This window comes from Stenella coeruleoalba, assembly GCF_951394435.1.
Source record: "Stenella coeruleoalba genome assembly, contig: scaffold_166, whole genome shotgun sequence".
In the NCBI taxonomy this organism is placed as follows: domain Eukaryota; kingdom Metazoa; phylum Chordata; class Mammalia; order Artiodactyla; family Delphinidae; genus Stenella; species Stenella coeruleoalba.
Window position 1 is genome coordinate 269350 of NW_027646175.1, and position 17769 is coordinate 287118.

Consider the following 17769-nt stretch of genomic DNA (forward strand, 5'->3'; position numbering starts at 1 on the left):
ATATGTCTCAGTTTTCTTCCCCTGGTACTCGGGTGCAACATTCCAGACGCTTTACTAACACTCTCCCGACTTGGAGAGTCAGTCCCTTTAACCTCCTGTTTGGCCCAGTTTGCAATTTCTGCGGAAGATGAACAGGAATAGCGAGAACCAATGAGAGGCTAGCTGGAGGTGTCTGGACGGGCAAATTTAACTCTCATTTCCCACCAGGAAGAGGAAATAACCAAAGGCTCAGCATGCCGTGCCAGAACCAGATTAGGGCCTGAAGACATCCTGCGGTGTTGCGGCCAGGTCACAAGAAAGCGAGTTGAAGAAAGGAGCTCAGGGGCACTGTAATTCACAAACCTGCAGAGTTATAAATGACAGCTATCGTCCAAAAATAGACTGAAGTAAGGCTGCCAAGAGGACTTGAAAGCGGGGCAGAATTGCAGGAAACCGATTTCAGGAGGTAGACTGGAATTGCATTGAAAGCATAGGAAAAGAGGCAGAACGTCCACAATGATGCACTTGGCCAAAAAGGGCGTATGCGTTTTTTCCTGAATATATTCAGGAAAAAACGCATACGCCCTTTTTGGCCAACCAAGCAAGCTTGCAAACGAAATCTGCACTACAATGAAGTCTCACTTCCCCCCGGTCAAAAGGGCCATCTGAAAAAAGTGTAAAATCCAGAAAGGCAGGACAGGCCATGGAGAACTGGGAGCCTTGTTATGCTGATGGGCGTGATGTAAATTGCAAACAACCACTCGGGAGAAGTGTATGGTGTTTCCTGAAACATCTAAAAAACAAAGCAACAGAGCCTAGGGCACTTCCACTTATGGTCCTATAGCTTAGGGAAATTAAAATCAAAAAGACACAGCCACCCCAAAGTTTGGATCGGCTCTGTTTACAAGAACCTCGTTTACAGTACAAGTTCAACATCGCAGAAAGTGAAAAATGGATAAAGAAGTTGTGGTATTTACTTACAAAGCAATATCACTCAGCAATGAAATCTGTGTCATCAGGCCCTTAGCAGCACAATGAGTGGATTCAGGTATGATGATTCTAACTGAAATAAGTCACACAGAAAAAGAAACATCATAAGATATCAGTAATACACGGAATGGAAACTTGGCTACACAGGAACTGAATTACAGAACAGAACAGGGTCTCAAATTTAGAAAACCAACTTATGCTTGCTTAAGGGGAAAGGTGAGTTGGGGTGCTGCATAAAACCAGAGATTGAAATGAGCCCAGATAAAGTTCCTTAAGCCAAATATGGAATAGACAAGAGCTACTCCTTGCTCAATGAAATGGACTCAACACCCCATATTAAACGCCTAAGAATGTACCTGACTAGTAAGTATCTTAAAACCTATGGATTGCTATGTCTCCGAAAGAGAATCAAGCATGTGTACAGGGGCATAAACGCAGCAGTGATAGGATTGGAGAGGTTCGGTGAGCATATGAAGACCCTTTGAAGTCATATAGCATGGTAACCATTACACGGGTCTCAACTCTCCAGGATTTAGGTATTCTTCCTTCAGCTAAAACATGCATGTGGAACCCAGAGTATGATCAACCATGTGAACGGGAGACGTGTTCAAATATATCTCAGTTTTCCTCCCCTGGTACTCGGGTGCAACATTCCAGACGCTTTACTAACACTCTCCCGACTTGGAGAGTCAGTCCCTTTAACCTCCTGTTTGGCCCAGTTTGCAATTTCTGTGGAAGATGAACAGGAATAGCGAGAACCAATGAGAGACTAGCTGGAGGTGTCTGCACAGGCAAATTTACCTCTCATTTCCCACCAGGAAGAGGAATTAACCAAAGGCTCAGCATGCCGGGCCGGAACCAGATTAGGCCCTGAAGCCATCCTGCGGTGTTGCGGCCAGGTCACAAGAAAGCGAGTTGAAGAAAGGAGCTCAGGGGCACTGTAATTCACAAACCTGCAGAGTTATAAATGACAGCTATCGTCCAAAAATAGACTGAAGTAAGGCTGCCAAGAGGACTTGAAAGCGGGGCAGAATTGCAGGAAACCGATTTCAGGAGGTAGACTGGAATTGCATTGAAAGCATAGGAAAAGAGGCAGAACGTCCACAATGATGCACTTGGCCAAAAAGGGCGTATGCGTTTTTTCCTGAATATATTCAGGAAAAAACGCATAAGCCCTTTTTGGCCAACCAAGCAAGCTTGCAAAGGAAATCTGCACTACAATGAATTCACACTTTCCCCCGGTCAAAAGGGCCATCTGAAAAAAGTGTAAAATCCAGAAAGGCAGGACAGGCCATTGAGAACTGGGAGCCTTGTTATGCTGATGGGCGGGATGTAAATTGCCAACAGACACTTGGGAGAAGTGTATGGTGTTTCCTGAAACATCTAAGAAACAAAGCAACAGAGCCTAGGGCACTTCCACTTATGGTCCTATAGCTTAGGGAAATTAAAATCAAAAAGACACAGCCACCCCAAAGTTTGCAACGGCTCTGTTTACAAGAACCTCGTTTACAGTACAAGTTCAACATCGCAGAAAGTGAAAAATGGATAAAGAAGTTGTGGTATTCACCTACAAAGCAATATCACTCAGCAATGAAATCTATGTCATCAGGCCCTTAGCAGCACAATGAGTGGATTCAGGTATGATGATTGTAACTGAAATAAGTCACACAGAAAAAGAAACATCATAAGATATCAGTAATACACGGAATGTAAACTTGGCTACACAGGAACTGAATTACAGAACAGAACAGGGTCTCAAATTTAGAAAACCAACTTATGCTTGCTTAAGGGGAAAGGTGAGTTGGGGTGCTGCATAAAACCAGAGATTGAAATGAGCACAGATAAAGTTCCTTAAGCCAAATATGGAATAGACAAGAGCTACTCCTTGCTCAACGAAAAGGACTCAACACCGCATATTAAACGCCTAAGAATGTACCTGACTAGTAAGTATCTTAAAACCTATGGATTGCTATGTCTCCGAAAGAGAATCAAGCATGTGTACAGGGGCATAAACGCAGCAATGATAGGATTGGAGAGGTTCGGTGAGCAAATGAAGACCCTTTGAAGTCATATTGCATGGTACCCATTCCACGGGTTTCAACTACCCAGGTTTAAGGTATTCTTCCTTCAGCTAAAACATGCATGTGGAACCTAGATTATGATCTACCATGTGATGGGGAGACGTGTTCAAATATGTCTCAGTTTTCGTACCCTGGTACTCGGGTGCAACATTCCAGACGCTTTACTAACACTCTCCCGACTTGGAGAGTCAGTCCCTTAACCTCCTGTTTGGCCCAGTTTGCAATTTCTGCGGAAGATGAACAGGAATAGCGAGAACCAATGAGAGGCTAGCTGGAGGTATCTGGACGGGCAAATTTAACTCTCATTTCCCACCAGGAAGAGGAATTAACCAAAGGCTCAGCGTGCCGTGCCGGATCCAGATTAGGGCCTGAAGCCATCCTGCGGTGTTGCGGCCAGCTCACAAGAAAGCGAGTTGAAGAAAGGAGCTCAGGGGCACTGTAATTCACAAACCTGCAGAGTTATAAATGACAGCTATCGTCCAAAAATAGACTGAAGTAAGGCTGCCAAGAGGACTTGAAAACGGGGCAGAATTGCAGGAAACCGATTTCAGGAGGTAGACTGGAATTGCATTGAAAGCATAGGAAAAGAGGCAGAACGTCCACAATGATGCACTTGGCCAAAAAGGGCGTATGCGTTTTTTCCTGAATATATTCAGGAAAAAACGCATACGCCCGTTTTGGCCAACCAAGCAAGCTTGCAAAGGAAATCTGCACTACAATGAAGTCTCACTTCCCCCCGGTCAAAAGGGCCATCTGAAAAAAGTGTAAAATCCAGAAAGGCAGGACAGGCCATGGAGAACTGGGAGCCTTGTTATGCTGATGGGCGGGATGTAAATTGCCAACAACCACTCGGGAGAAGTGTATGGTGTTTCCTGAAACATCTAAAAAACAAAGCAACATAGCCTAGGGCACTTCCACTTATGGTCCTATAGCTTAGGTAATTTAAAATCAAAAAGACACAGCCACCCCAAAGTTTGGAACGGCTCTGTTTACAAGAACCTCGTTTACAGTACAAGTTCAACATCGCAGAAAGTGAAAAATGGATAAAGAAGTTGTGGTATTTACTTAAAAAGCAATATCACTCAGCAATGAAATCTGTGTCATCAGGCCCTTAGCAGCACAATGAGTGGATTCAGGTATGATGATTCTAACTGAAATAAGTCACACAGAAAAAGAAACATCATAAGATATCAGTAATACACGGAATGTAAACTTGGCTACACAGGAACTGAATTACAGAACAGAACAGGGTCTCAAATTTCGAAAACCAACTTATGCTTGCTTAAGGGGAAAGGTGAGTTGGGGTGCTGCATAAAACCAGAGATTGAAATGAGCACAGATAAAGTTCCTTAAGCCAAATATGGAATAGACAAGAGCTACTCCTTGCTCAACGAAATGGACTCAACACCGCATATTAAACGCCTAAGAATGTACCTGACTAGTAAGTATCTTAAAACCTATGGATTGCTATGTCTCCGAAAGAGAATCAAGCATGTGTACAGGGGCATAAACGCAGCAGTGATAGGATTGGAGAGGTTCGGTGAGCAAATGAAGACCCTTTGAAGTCATATTGCATGGTACCCATTCCACGGGTTTCAACTACCCAGGTTTTAGGTATTCTTCCTTCAGCTAAAACATGCATGTGGAACCCAAGTATGATCAACCATGTGATCGGGAGACGTGTTCAAATATGTCTCAGTTTTCTTCCCCTGGTACTCGGGTGCAACATTCCAGACGCTTTACTAACACTCTCCCGACTTGGAGAGTCAGTCCCTTTAACCTCCTGTTTGGCCCAGTTTGCAATTTCTGCGGAAGATGAACAGGAATAGCGAGAACCAATGAGAGGCTAGCTGGAGGTGTCTGGACGGGCAAATTTAACTCTCATTTCCCACCAGGAAGAGGAATTAACCAAAGGCTCAGCGTGCCGTGCCGGATCCAGATTAGGGCCTGAAGCCATCCTGCGGTGTTGCGGCCAGGTCACAAGAAAGCGAGTTGAAGAAAGGAGCTCAGGGGCACTGTAATTCACAAACCTGCAGAGTTATAAATGACAGCTATCGTCCAAAAATAGACTGAAGTAAGGCTGCCAAGAGGACTTGAAAACGGGGCAGAATTGCAGGAAACCGATTTCAGGAGGTAGACTGGAATTGCATTGAAAGCATAGGAAAAGAGGCAGAACGTCCACAATGATGCACTTGGCCAAAAAGGGCGTATGCGTTTTTTCCTGAATCAGGAAAAAACGCATACGCACTTTTTGGCCAACCAAGCAAGCTTGCAAAGGAAATCTGCACTACAATGAAGTCTCACTTCCCCCTGGTCAAAAGGGCCATCTGAAAAAAGTGTAAAATCCAGAAAGGCAGGACAGGCCATGGAGAACTGGGAGCCTTGTTATGCTGATGGGCGGGATGTAAATTGCCAACAACCACTCGGGAGAAGTGTATGGTGTTTCCTGAAACATCTAAAAAACAAAGCAACAGAGCCTAGGGCACTTCCACTTATGGTCCTATAGCTTAGGGAATTTAAAATCAAAAAGACACAGCCACCCCAAAGTTTGGAACGGCTCTGTTTACAAGAACCTCGTTTACAGTACAAGTTCAACATCGCAGAAAGTGAAAAATGGATAAAGAAGTTGTGGTATTTACTTAAAAAGCAATATCACTCAGCAATGAAATCTGTGTCATCAGGCCCTTAGCAGCACAATGAGTGGATTCAGGTATGATGATTCTAACTGAAATAAGTCACACAGAAAAAGAAACATCATAAGATATCAGTAATACACGGAATGTAAACTTGGCTACACAGGAACTGAATTACAGAACAGAACAGGGTCTCAAATTTCGAAAACCAACTTATGCTTGCTTAAGGGGAAAGGTGAGTTGGGGTGCTGCATAAAACCAGAGATTGAAATGAGCACAGATAAAGTTCCTTAAGCCAAATATGGAATAGACAAGAGCTACTCCTTGCTCAACGAAATGGACTCAACACCGCATATTAAACGCCTAAGAATGTACCTGACTAGTAAGTATCTTAAAACCTATGGATTGCTATGTCTCCGAAAGAGAATCAAGCATGTGTACAGGGGCATAAACGCAGCAGTGATAGGATTGGAGAGGTTCGGTGAGCAAATGAAGACCCTTTGAAGTCATATTGCATGGTACCCATTCCACGGGTTTCAACTACCCAGGTTTTAGGTATTCTTCCTTCAGCTAAAACATGCATGTGGAACCCAAGTATGATCAACCATGTGATCGGGAGACGTGTTCAAATATGTCTCAGTTTTCTTCCCCTGGTACTCGGGTGCAACATTCCAGACGCTTTACTAACACTCTCCCGACTTGGAGAGTCAGTCCCTTTAACCTCCTGTTTGGCCCAGTTTGCAATTTCTGCGGAAGATGAACAGGAATAGCGAGAACCAATGAGAGGCTAGCTGGAGGTGTCTGGACGGGCAAATTTAACTCTCATTTCCCACCAGGAAGAGGAAATAACCAAAGGCTCAGCATGCCGTGCCAGAACCAGATTAGGGCCTGAAGACATCCTGCGGTGTTGCGGCCAGGTCACAAGAAAGCGAGTTGAAGAAAGGAGCTCAGGGGCACTGTAATTCACAAACCTGCAGAGTTATAAATGACAGCTATCGTCCAAAAATAGACTGAAGTAAGGCTGCCAAGAGGACTTGAAAGCGGGGCAGAATTGCAGGAAACCGATTTCAGGAGGTAGACTGGAATTGCACTGAAGGCATAGGAAAAGAGGCAGAACGTCCACAATGATGCACTTGGCCAAAAAGGGCGTATGAGTTTTTTCCTGAATATATTCAGGAAAAAACGCATACGCCCTTTTTGGCCAACCAAGCAAGCTTACAAAGGAAATCTGCACTACAATGAAGTCTCACATCCCCCCGGTCAAAAGGGCCATCTGAAAAAAGTGTAAAATCCAGAAAGGCAGGACAGGCCATGGAGAACTGGGAGCCTTGTTATGCTGATGGGCGGGATTTAAATTGCAAACAACCACTCGGGAGAAGTGTATGGTGTTTCCTGAAACATCTAAAAAACAAAGCAACAGAGCCTAGGGCACTTCCACTTATGGTCCTATAGCTTAGGGAATTTAAAATCAAAAAGACACAGCCACCCCAAAGTTTGGAATGGCTCTGTTTACAAGAACCTCGTTTACAGTACAAGTTCAACATCGCAGAAAGTGAAAAATGGATAAAGAAGTTGTGGTATTTACTTACAAAGCAATATCACTCAGCAATGAAATCTGTGTCATCAGGCCCTTAGCAGCACAATGAGTGGATTCAGGTATGATGATTCTAACTGAAATAAGTCACACAGAAAAAGAAACATCATAAGATATCAGTAATACACGGAATGTAAACTTGGCTACACAGGAACTGAATTACAGAACAGAACAGGGTCTCAAATTTCGAAAACCAACTTATGCTTGCTTAAGGGGAAAGGTGAGTTGGGGTGCTGCATAAAACCAGAGATTGAAATGAGCACAGATAAAGTTCCTTAAGCCAAATATGGAATAGACAAGAGCTACTCCTTGCTCAACGAAATGGACTCAACACCGCATATTAAACGCCTAAGAATGTACCTGACTAGTAAGTATCTTAAAACCTATGGATTGCTATGTCTCCGAAAGAGAATCAAGCATGTGTACAGGGGCATAAACGCAGCAGTGATAGGATTGGAGAGGTTCGGTGAGCAAATGAAGACCCTTTGAAGTCATATTGCATGGTACCCATTCCACGGGTTTCAACTACCCAGGTTTTAGGTATTCTTCCTTCAGCTAAAACATGCATGTGGAACCCAAGTATGATCAACCATGTGATCGGGAGACGTGTTCAAATATGTCTCAGTTTTCTTCCCCTGGTACTCGGGTGCAACATTCCAGACGCTTTACTAACACTCTCCCGACTTGGAGAGTCAGTCCCTTTAACCTCCTGTTTGGCCCAGTTTGCAATTTCTGCGGAAGATGAACAGGAATAGCGAGAACCAATGAGAGGCTAGCTGGAGGTGTCTGGACGGGCAAATTTAACTCTCATTTCCCACCAGGAAAAGGAAATAAACAAAGGCTCAGCGTGCCATACCGGAACCAGATTAGGGCCTGAAACCATCCTGCGGTGTTGCGGCCAGCTCAAATGAAAGCGAGTTGAAGAAAGGAGCTCAGGGGCACTGTAGTTCACAAACCTGCAGAGTTATAAATGACAGCTATCGTCCAAAAATAGACTGAAGTAAGGCTGCCAAGAGGACTTGAAAGCGGGGCAGAATTGCAGGAAACCGATTTCAGGAGGTAGACTGGAATTGCATTGAAAGCATAGGAAAAGAGGCAGAACGTCCACAATGATGCACTTGGCCAAAAAGGGCGTATGCGTTTTTTCCTGAATATATTCAGGAAAAAACGCATACGCCCTTTTTGGCCAACCAAGCAAGCTTGCAAAGGAAATCTGCACTACAATGAAGTCTCACTTCCCCCTGTTCAAAAGGGCCATCTGAAAAAAGTGTAAAATCCAGAAAGGCAGGACAGGCCATGGAGAACTGGGAGCCTTGTTATGCTGATGGGCGGGATGTAAATTGCCAACAACCACTCGGGAGAAGTGTATGGTGTTTCCTGAAACATCTAAAAAACAAAGCAACAGAGCCTAGGGCACTTCCACTTATGGTCCTATAGCTTAGGGAATTTAAAATCAAAAAGACACAGCCACCCCAAAGTTTGGAATGGCTCTGTTTACAAGAACCTCGTTTACAGTACAAGTTCAACATCGCAGAAAGTGAAAAATGGATAAAGAAGTTGTGGTATTTACTTACAAAGCAATATCACTCAGCAATGAAATCTGTGTCATCAGGCCCTTAGCAGCACAATGAGTGGATTCAGGTATGATGATTCTAACTGAAATAAGTCACACAGAAAAAGAAACATCATAAGATATCAGTAATACACGGAATGGAAACTTGGCTACACAGGAACTGAATTACAGAACAGAACAGGGTCTCAAATTTAGAAAACCAACTTATGCTTGCTTAAGGGGAAAGGTGAGTTGGGGTGCTGCATAAAACCAGAGATTGAAATGAGCACAGATAAAGTTCCTTAAGCCAAATATGGAATAGACAAGAGCTACTCCTTGCTCAACGAAATGGACTCAACACCGCATATTAAACGCATAAGAATGTACCTGACTAGTAAGTATCTTAAAACCTATGGATTGCTATGTCTCCGAAAGAGAATCAAGCATGTGTACAGGGGCATAAACGCAGCAGTGATAGGATTGGAGAGGTTCGTGAGCAAATGAAGACCCTTTGAAGTCATATTGCATGGTACCCATTCCACGGGTTTCAACTACCCAGGTTTTAGGTATTCTTCCTTCAGCTAAAACATGCATGTGGAACCCAAGTATGATCAACCATGTGAACGGGAGACGTGTTCAAATATGTCTCAGATTTCTTCCCCTGTTACTCGGGTGCAACATTCCAGACGCTTTACTAACACTCTCCCGACTTGGAGAGTCAGTCCCTTTAACCTCCTGTTTGGCCCAGTTTGCAATTTCTGCGGAAGATGAACAGGAATACCGAGAACCAATGAGAGGCTAGCTGGAGGTGTCTGGACGGGCAAATTCAACTCTCATTTCCCACCAGGAAGAGGAATTAACCAAAGGCTCAGCATGCCGGGCCAGAACCAGATTAGGGCCTGAAGCCATCCTGCGGTGTTGCGGCCAGGTCACAAGAAAGCGAGTTGAAGAAAGGAGCTCAGGGGCACTGTAATTCACAAACCTGCAGAGTTATAAATGACAGCTATCGTCCAAAAATAGACTGAAGTAAGGCTGCCAAGAGGACTTGAAAGCGGGGCAGAATTGCAGGAAACCGATTTCAGGAGGTAGACTGGAATTGCATTGAAAGCATAGGAAAAGAGGCAGAACGTCCACAATGATGCACTTGGCCAAAAAGGGCGTATGCGTTTTTTCCTGAATATATTCAGGAAAAAACGCATACGCCCTTTTTGGCCAACCAAGCAAGCTTGCAAAGGAAATCTGCACTACAATGAAGTCTCACTTCCCCCTGTTCAAAAGGGCCATCTGAAAAAAGTGTAAAATCCAGAAAGGCAGGACAGGCCATGGAGAACTGGGAGCCTTGTTATGCTGATGGGCGGGATGTAAATTGCCAACAACCACTCGGGAGAAGTGTATGGTGTTTCCTGAAACATCTAAAAAACAAAGCAACAGAGCCTAGGGCACTTCCACTTATGGTCCTATAGCTTAGGGAATTTAAAATCAAAAAGACACAGCCACCCCAAAGTTTGGAATGGCTCTGTTTACAAGAACCTCGTTTACAGTACAAGTTCAACATCGCAGAAAGTGAAAAATGGATAAAGAAGTTGTGGTATTTACTTAAAAAGCAATATCACTCAGCAATGAAATCTGTGTCATCAGGCCCTTAGCAGCACAATGAGTGGATTCAGGTATGATGATTCTAACTGAAATAAGTCACACAGAAAAAGAAACATCATAAGATATCAGTAATACATGGAATGTAAACTTGGCTACACAGGAACTGAATTACAGAACAGAACAGGGTCTCAAATTTCGAAAACCAACTTATGCTTGCTTAAGGGGAAAGGTGAGTTGGGGTGCTGCATAAAACCAGAGATTGAAATGAGCACAGATAAAGTTCCTTAAGCCAAATATGGAATAGACAAGAGCTACTCCTTGCTCAACGAAAGGGACTCAACACCGCATATTAAACGCCTAAGAATGTACCTGACTAGTAAGTATCTTAAAACCTATGGATTGCTATGTCTCCGAAAGAGAATCAAGCATGTGTACAGGGGCATAAACGCAGCAGTGATAGGATTGGAGAGGTTCGGTGAGCAAATGAAGACCCTTTGAAGTCATATTGCATGGTACCCATTCCACGGGTTTCAACTACCCAGGTTTTAGGTATTCTTCCTTCAGCTAAAACATGCATGTGGAACCCAAGTATGATCAACCATGTGATCGGGAGACGTGTTCAAATATGTCTCAGTTTTCTTCCCCTGGTACTCGGGTGCAACATTCCAGACGCTTTACTAACACTCTCCCGACTTGGAGAGTCAGTCCCTTTAACCTCCTGTTTGGCCCAGTTTGCAATTTCTGCGGAAGATGAACAGGAATAGCGAGAACCAATGAGAGGCTAGCTGGAGGTGTCTGGACGGGCAAATTTAACTCTCATTTCCCACCAGGAAGAGGAAATAACCAAAGGCTCAGCATGCCGTGCCAGAACCAGATTAGGGCCTGAAGACATCCTGCGGTGTTGCGGCCAGGTCACAAGAAAGCGAGTTGAAGAAAGGAGCTCAGGGGCACTGTAATTCACAAACCTGCAGAGTTATAAATGACAGCTATCGTCCAAAAATAGACTGAAGTAAGGCTGCCAAGAGGACTTGAAAGCGGGGCAGAATTGCAGGAAACCGATTTCAGGAGGTAGACTGGAATTGCACTGAAGGCATAGGAAAAGAGGCAGAACGTCCACAATGATGCACTTGGCCAAAAAGGGCGTATGCGTTTTTTCCTGAATATATTCAGGAAAAAACGCATACGCCCTTTTTGGCCAACCAAGCAAGCTTACAAAGGAAATCTGCACTACAATGAAGTCTCACTTCCCCCCGGTCAAAAGGGCCATCTGAAAAAAGTGTAAAATCCAGAAAGGCAGGACAGGCCATGGAGAACTGGGAGCCTTGTTATGCTGATGGGCGGGATGTAAATTGCAAACAACCACTCGGGAGAAGTGTATGGTGTTTCCTGAAACATCTAAAAAACAAAGCAACAGAGCCTAGGGCACTTCCACTTATGGTCCTATAGCTTAGGGAATTTAAAATCAAAAAGACACAGCCACCCCAAAGTTTGGAATGGCTCTGTTTACAAGAACCTCGTTTACAGTACAAGTTCAACATCGCAGAAAGTGAAAAATGGATAAAGAAGTTGTGGTATTTACTTACAAAGCAATATCACTCAGCAATGAAATCTGTGTCATCAGGCCCTTAGCAGCACAATGAGTGGATTCAGGTATGATGATTCTAACTGAAATAAGTCACACAGAAAAAGAAACATCATAAGATATCAGTAATACACGGAATGGAAACTTGGCTACACAGGAACTGAATTACAGAACAGAACAGGGTCTCAAATTTAGAAAACCAACTTATGCTTGCTTAAGGGGAAAGGTGAGTTGGGGTGCTGCATAAAACCAGAGATTGAAATGAGCACAGATAAAGTTCCTTAAGCCAAATATGGAATAGACAAGAGCTACTCCTTGCTCAACGAAATGGACTCACCACCGCATATTAAACGCCTAAGAATGTACCTGACTAGTAAGTATCTTAAAACCTATGGATTGCTATGTCTCCGAAAGAGAATCAAGCATGTGTAAAGGGGCATAAACGCAGCAGTGATAGGATTGGAGAGGTTCGTGAGCAAATGAAGACCCTTTGAAGTCATATTGCATGGTACCCATTCCACGGGTTTCAACTACCCAGGTTTTAGGTATTCTTCCTTCAGCTAAAACATGCATGTGGAACCCAAGTATGATCAACCATGTGAACGGGAGACGTGTTCAAATATGTCTCAGATTTCTTCCCCTGGTACTCGGGTGCAACATTCCAGACGCTTTACTAACACTCTCCCGACTTGGAGAGTCAGTCCCTTTAACCTCCTGTTTGGCCCAGTTTGCAATTTCTGCGGAAGATGAACAGGAATAGCGAGAACCAATGAGAGGCTAGCTGGAGGTGTCTGGACGGGCAAATTCAACTCTCATTTCCCACCAGGAAGAGGAATTAACCAAAGGCTCAGCATGCCGGGCCCGAACCAGATTAGGGCCTGAAGCCATCCTGCGGTGTTGCGGCCAGGTCACAAGAAAGCGAGTTGAAGAAAGGAGCTCAGGGGCACTGTAATTCACAAACCTGCAGAGTTATAAATGACAGCTATCGTCCAAAAATAGACTGAAGTAAGGCTGCCAAGAGGACTTGAAAGCGGGGCAGAATTGCAGGAAACCGATTTCAGGAGGTAGACTGGAATTGCATTGAAAGCATAGGAAAAGAGGCAGAACGTCCACAATGATGCACTTGGCCAAAAAGGGCGTATGCGTTTTTTCCTGAATATATTCAGGAAAAAACGCATACGCCCTTTTTGGCCAACCAAGCAAGCTTGCAAAGGAAATCTGCACTACAATGAAGTCTCACTTCCCCCTGTTCAAAAGGGCCATCTGAAAAAAGTGTAAAATCCAGAAAGGCAGGACAGGCCATGGAGAACTGGGAGCCTTGTTATGCTGATGGGCGGGATGTAAATTGCCAACAACCACTCGGGAGAAGTGTATGGTGTTTCCTGAAACATCTAAAAAACAAAGCAACAGAGCCTAGGGCACTTCCACTTATGGTCCTATAGCTTAGGGAATTTAAAATCAAAAAGACACAGCCACCCCAAAGTTTGGAATGGCTCTGTTTACAAGAACCTCGTTTACAGTACAAGTTCAACATCGCAGAAAGTGAAAAATGGATAAAGAAGTTGTGGTATTTACTTACAAAGCAATATCACTCAGCAATGAAATCTGTGTCATCAGGCCCTTAGCAGCACAATGAGTGGATTCAGGTATGATGATTCTAACTGAAATAAGTCACACAGAAAAAGAAACATCATAAGATATCAGTAATACACGGAATGGAAACTTGGCTACACAGGAACTGAATTACAGAACAGAACAGGGTCTCAAATTTAGAAAACCAACTTATGCTTGCTTAAGGGGAAAGGTGAGTTGGGGTGCTGCATAAAACCAGAGATTGAAATGAGCACAGATAAAGTTCCTTAAGCCAAATATGGAATAGACAAGAGCTACTCCTTGCTCAACGAAATGGACTCAACACCGCATATTAAACGCCTAAGAATGTACCTGACTAGTAAGTATCTTAAAACCTATGGATTGCTATGTCTCCGAAAGAGAATCAAGCATGTGTACAGGGGCATAAACGCAGCAGTGATAGGATTGGAGAGGTTCGTGAGCAAATGAAGACCCTTTGAAGTCATATTGCATGGTACCCATTCCACGGGTTTCAACTACCCAGGTTTTAGGTATTCTTCCTTCAGCTAAAACATGCATGTGGAACCCAAGTATGATCAACCATATGAACGGGAGACGTGTTCAAATATGTCTCAGTTTTCTTCCCCTGGTACTCGGGTGCAACATTCCAGACGCTTTACTAACACTCTCCCGACTTGGAGAGTCAGTCCCTTTAACCTCCTGTTTGGCCCAGTTTGCAATTTCTGCGGAAGATGAACAGGAATAGCGAGAACCAATGAGAGGCTAGCTGGAGGTGTCTGGACGGGCAAATTTAACTCTCATTTCCCACCAGGAAGAGGAAATAACCAAAGGCTCAGCGTGCCGTGCCAGAACCAGATTAGGGCCTGAAGACATCCTGCGGTGTTGCGGCCAGGTCACAAGAAAGCGAGTTGAAGAAAGGAGCTCAGGGGCACTGTAATTCACAAACCTGCAGAGTTATAAATGACAGCTATCGTCCAAAAATAGACTGAAGTAAGGCTGCCAAGAGGACTTGAAAGCGGGGCAGAATTGCAGGAAACCGATTTCAGGAGGTAGACTGGAATTGCACTGAAGGCATAGGAAAAGAGGCAGAACGTCCACAATGATGCACTTGGCCAAAAAGGGCGTATGCGTTTTTTCCTGAATATATTCAGGAAAAAACGCATACGCCCTTTTTGGCCAACCAAGCAAGCTTACAAAGGAAATCTGCACTACAATGAAGTCTCACTTCCCCCCGGTCAAAAGGGCCATCTGAAAAAAGTGTAAAATCCAGAAAGGCAGGACAGGCCATGGAGAACTGGGAGCCTTGTTATGCTGATGGGCGGGATGTAAATTGCAAACAACCACTCGGGAGAAGTGTATGGTGTTTCCTGAAACATCTAAAAAACAAAGCAACAGAGCCTAGGGCACTTCCACTTATGGTCCTATAGCTTAGGGAATTTAAAATCAAAAAGACACAGCCACCCCAAAGTTTGGAATGGCTCTGTTTACAAGAACCTCGTTTACAGTACAAGTTCAACATCGCAGAAAGTGAAAAATGGATAAAGAAGTTGTGGTATTTACTTACAAAGCAATATCACTCAGCAATGAAATCTGTGTCATCAGGCCCTTAGCAGCACAATGAGTGGATTCAGGTATGATGATTCTAACTGAAATAAGTCACACAGAAAAAGAAACATCATAAGATATCAGTAATACACGGAATGGAAACTTGGCTACACAGGAACTGAATTACAGAACAGAACAGGGTCTCAAATTTAGAAAACCAACTTATGCTTGCTTAAGGGGAAAGGTGAGTTGGGGTGCTGCATAAAACCAGAGATTGAAATGAGCACAGATAAAGTTCCTTAAGCCAAATATGGAATAGACAAGAGCTACTCCTTGCTCAACGAAATGGACTCAACACCGCATATTAAACGCCTAAGAATGTACCTGACTAGTAAGTATCTTAAAACCTATGGATTGCTATGTCTCCGAAGGAGAATCAAGCATGTGTACAGGGGCATAAACGCAGCAGTGATAGGATTGGAGAGGTTCGTGAGCAAATGAAGACCCTTTGAAGTCATATTGCATGGTACCCATTCCACGGGTTTCAACTACCCAGGTTTTAGGTATTCTTCCTTCAGCTAAAACATGCATGTGGAACCCAAGTATGATCAACCATGTGAACGGGAGACGTGTTCAAATATGTCTCAGTTTTCTTCCCCTGGTACTCGGGTGCAACATTCCAGACGCTTTACTAACACTCTCCCGACTTGGAGAGTCAGTCCCTTTAACCTCCTGTTTGGCCCAGTTTGCAATTTCTGCGGAAGATGAACAGGAATAGCGAGAACCAATGAGAGGCTAGCTGGAGGTGTCTGGACGGGCAAATTTAACTCTCATTTCCCACCAGGAAGAGGAAATAACCAAAGGCTCAGCATGCCGTGCCAGAACCAGATTAGGGCCTGAAGACATCCTGCGGTGTTGCGGCCAGGTCACAAGAAAGCGAGTTGAAGAAAGGAGCTCAGGGGCACTGTAATTCACAAACCTGCAGAGTTATAAATGACAGCTATCGTCCAAAAATAGACTGAAGTAAGGCTGCCAAGAGGACTTGAAAGCGGGGCAGAATTGCAGGAAACCGATTTCAGGAGGTAGACTGGAATTGCATTGAAAGCATAGGAAAAGAGGCAGAACGTCCACAATGATGCACTTGGCCAAAAAGGGCGTATGCGTTTTTTCCTGAATATATTCAGGAAAAAACGCATACGCCCTTTTTGGCCAACCAAGCAAGCTTGCAAAGGAAATCTGCACTACAATGAAGTCTCACTTCCCCCCGGTCAAAAGGGCCATCTGAAAAAAGTGTAAAATCCAGAAAGGCAGGACAGACCATGGAGAACTGGGAGCCTTGTTATGCTGATGGGCGGGATGTAATTTGCCAACAACCACTCGGGAGAAGTGTATGGTGTTTCCTGAAACATCTAAAAAACAAAGCAACAGAACCTAGGGCACTTCCACTTATGGTCCTATAGCTTAGGGAAATTAAAATGAAAAAGACACAGCCACCCCAAAGTTTGGAACGGCTCTGTTTACAAGAACCTCGTTTACAGTACAAGTTCAACATCGCAGAAAGTGAAAAATGGATAAAGAAGTTGTGGTATTTACTTACAAAGCAATATCACTCAGCAATGAAATCTGTGTCATCAGGCCCTTAGCAGCACAATGAGTGGATTCAGGTATGATGATTCTAACTGAAATAAGTCACACAGAAAAAGAAATATCATAAGATATCACTAATACACGGAATGTAAACTTGGCTACACAGGAACTGCATTCCAAAACAGAACAGGGTCTCAAATTTCGAAAACCAACTTATGCTTGCTTAAGGGGAAAGGTGAGTTGGGGTGCTGCATAAAACCAGAGATTGAAATGAGCACAGATAAAGTTCCTTAAGCCAAATATGGAACAGACAAGAGCTACTCCTTGCTCAACGAAATGGACTCAACACCGCATATTAAACGCCTAAGAATGTACCTGACTAGTAAGTATCTAAAAACCTATGGATTGCTATGTCTCCGAAAGAGAATCAAGCATGTGTACAGGGGCATAAACGCAGCAGTGATAGGATTGGAGAGGTTCGGTGAGCAAATGAACACCCTTTGAAGTCATACTGCATGTTACCCATTCCACGGGTTTCAAATACCCAGGTTTAAGGTATTCTTCCTTCAGCTAAAACATGCATGTGGAACCTAGATTATGATCAACCATGTGATCGGGAGACGTGTTCAAATATGTCTCAGTTTTCGTACCCTGGTACTCGGGTGCAACATTCCAGACGCTTTACTAACACTCTCCCCACTTGGAAAGTCAGCGCCTTTAACCTCCTGTTTGGCCCAGTTTGCAATTTCTGCGGAAGATGAACAGGAATAGCTAGAACCAATGAGAGGCTAGCTGGAGATGTCTGGACGGGCAAATTTAACTCTCATTTCCCACCAGGAAGAGGAAATAACCAAAGGCTCAGCGTGCCGTACCGGAACCAGATTAGGGCCTGAAGCCATCCTGCGGTGTTGCGGCCAGCTCAAAAGAAAGCGAGTTGAAGAAACGAGCTCAGGGGCACTGTAATTCACAAACCTGCAGAGTTATAAATGACAGCTATCGTCCAAAAATAGACTGAAGTAAGGCTGCCAAGAGGACTT

The 17769-nt window shown here is 44.0% G+C and overlaps 1 long non-coding RNA gene across 9 annotated transcripts in view; it reads right to left on the reverse strand.

Moving 5' to 3' along the window:
- LOC307181287 overlaps window positions 1–17769 on the reverse strand; it is a 405967-nt gene that overhangs the window by 229625 nt on the left and 158573 nt on the right. For 8 of the 9 annotated variants that reach the window (XR_013826325.1, XR_013826326.1, XR_013826327.1 and 5 more), the window contains exons 2-4: window positions 10426–10511; window positions 5690–5771; window positions 4116–4197 (exon numbers count right to left, since the gene is read on the reverse strand). This is a non-coding gene — a long non-coding RNA (uncharacterized lncRNA). The remainder of the gene's footprint in view (window positions 1–4115; window positions 4198–5689; window positions 5772–10425; window positions 10512–17769) is intronic. The other variant, XR_013826324.1, reaches the window with a different exon arrangement.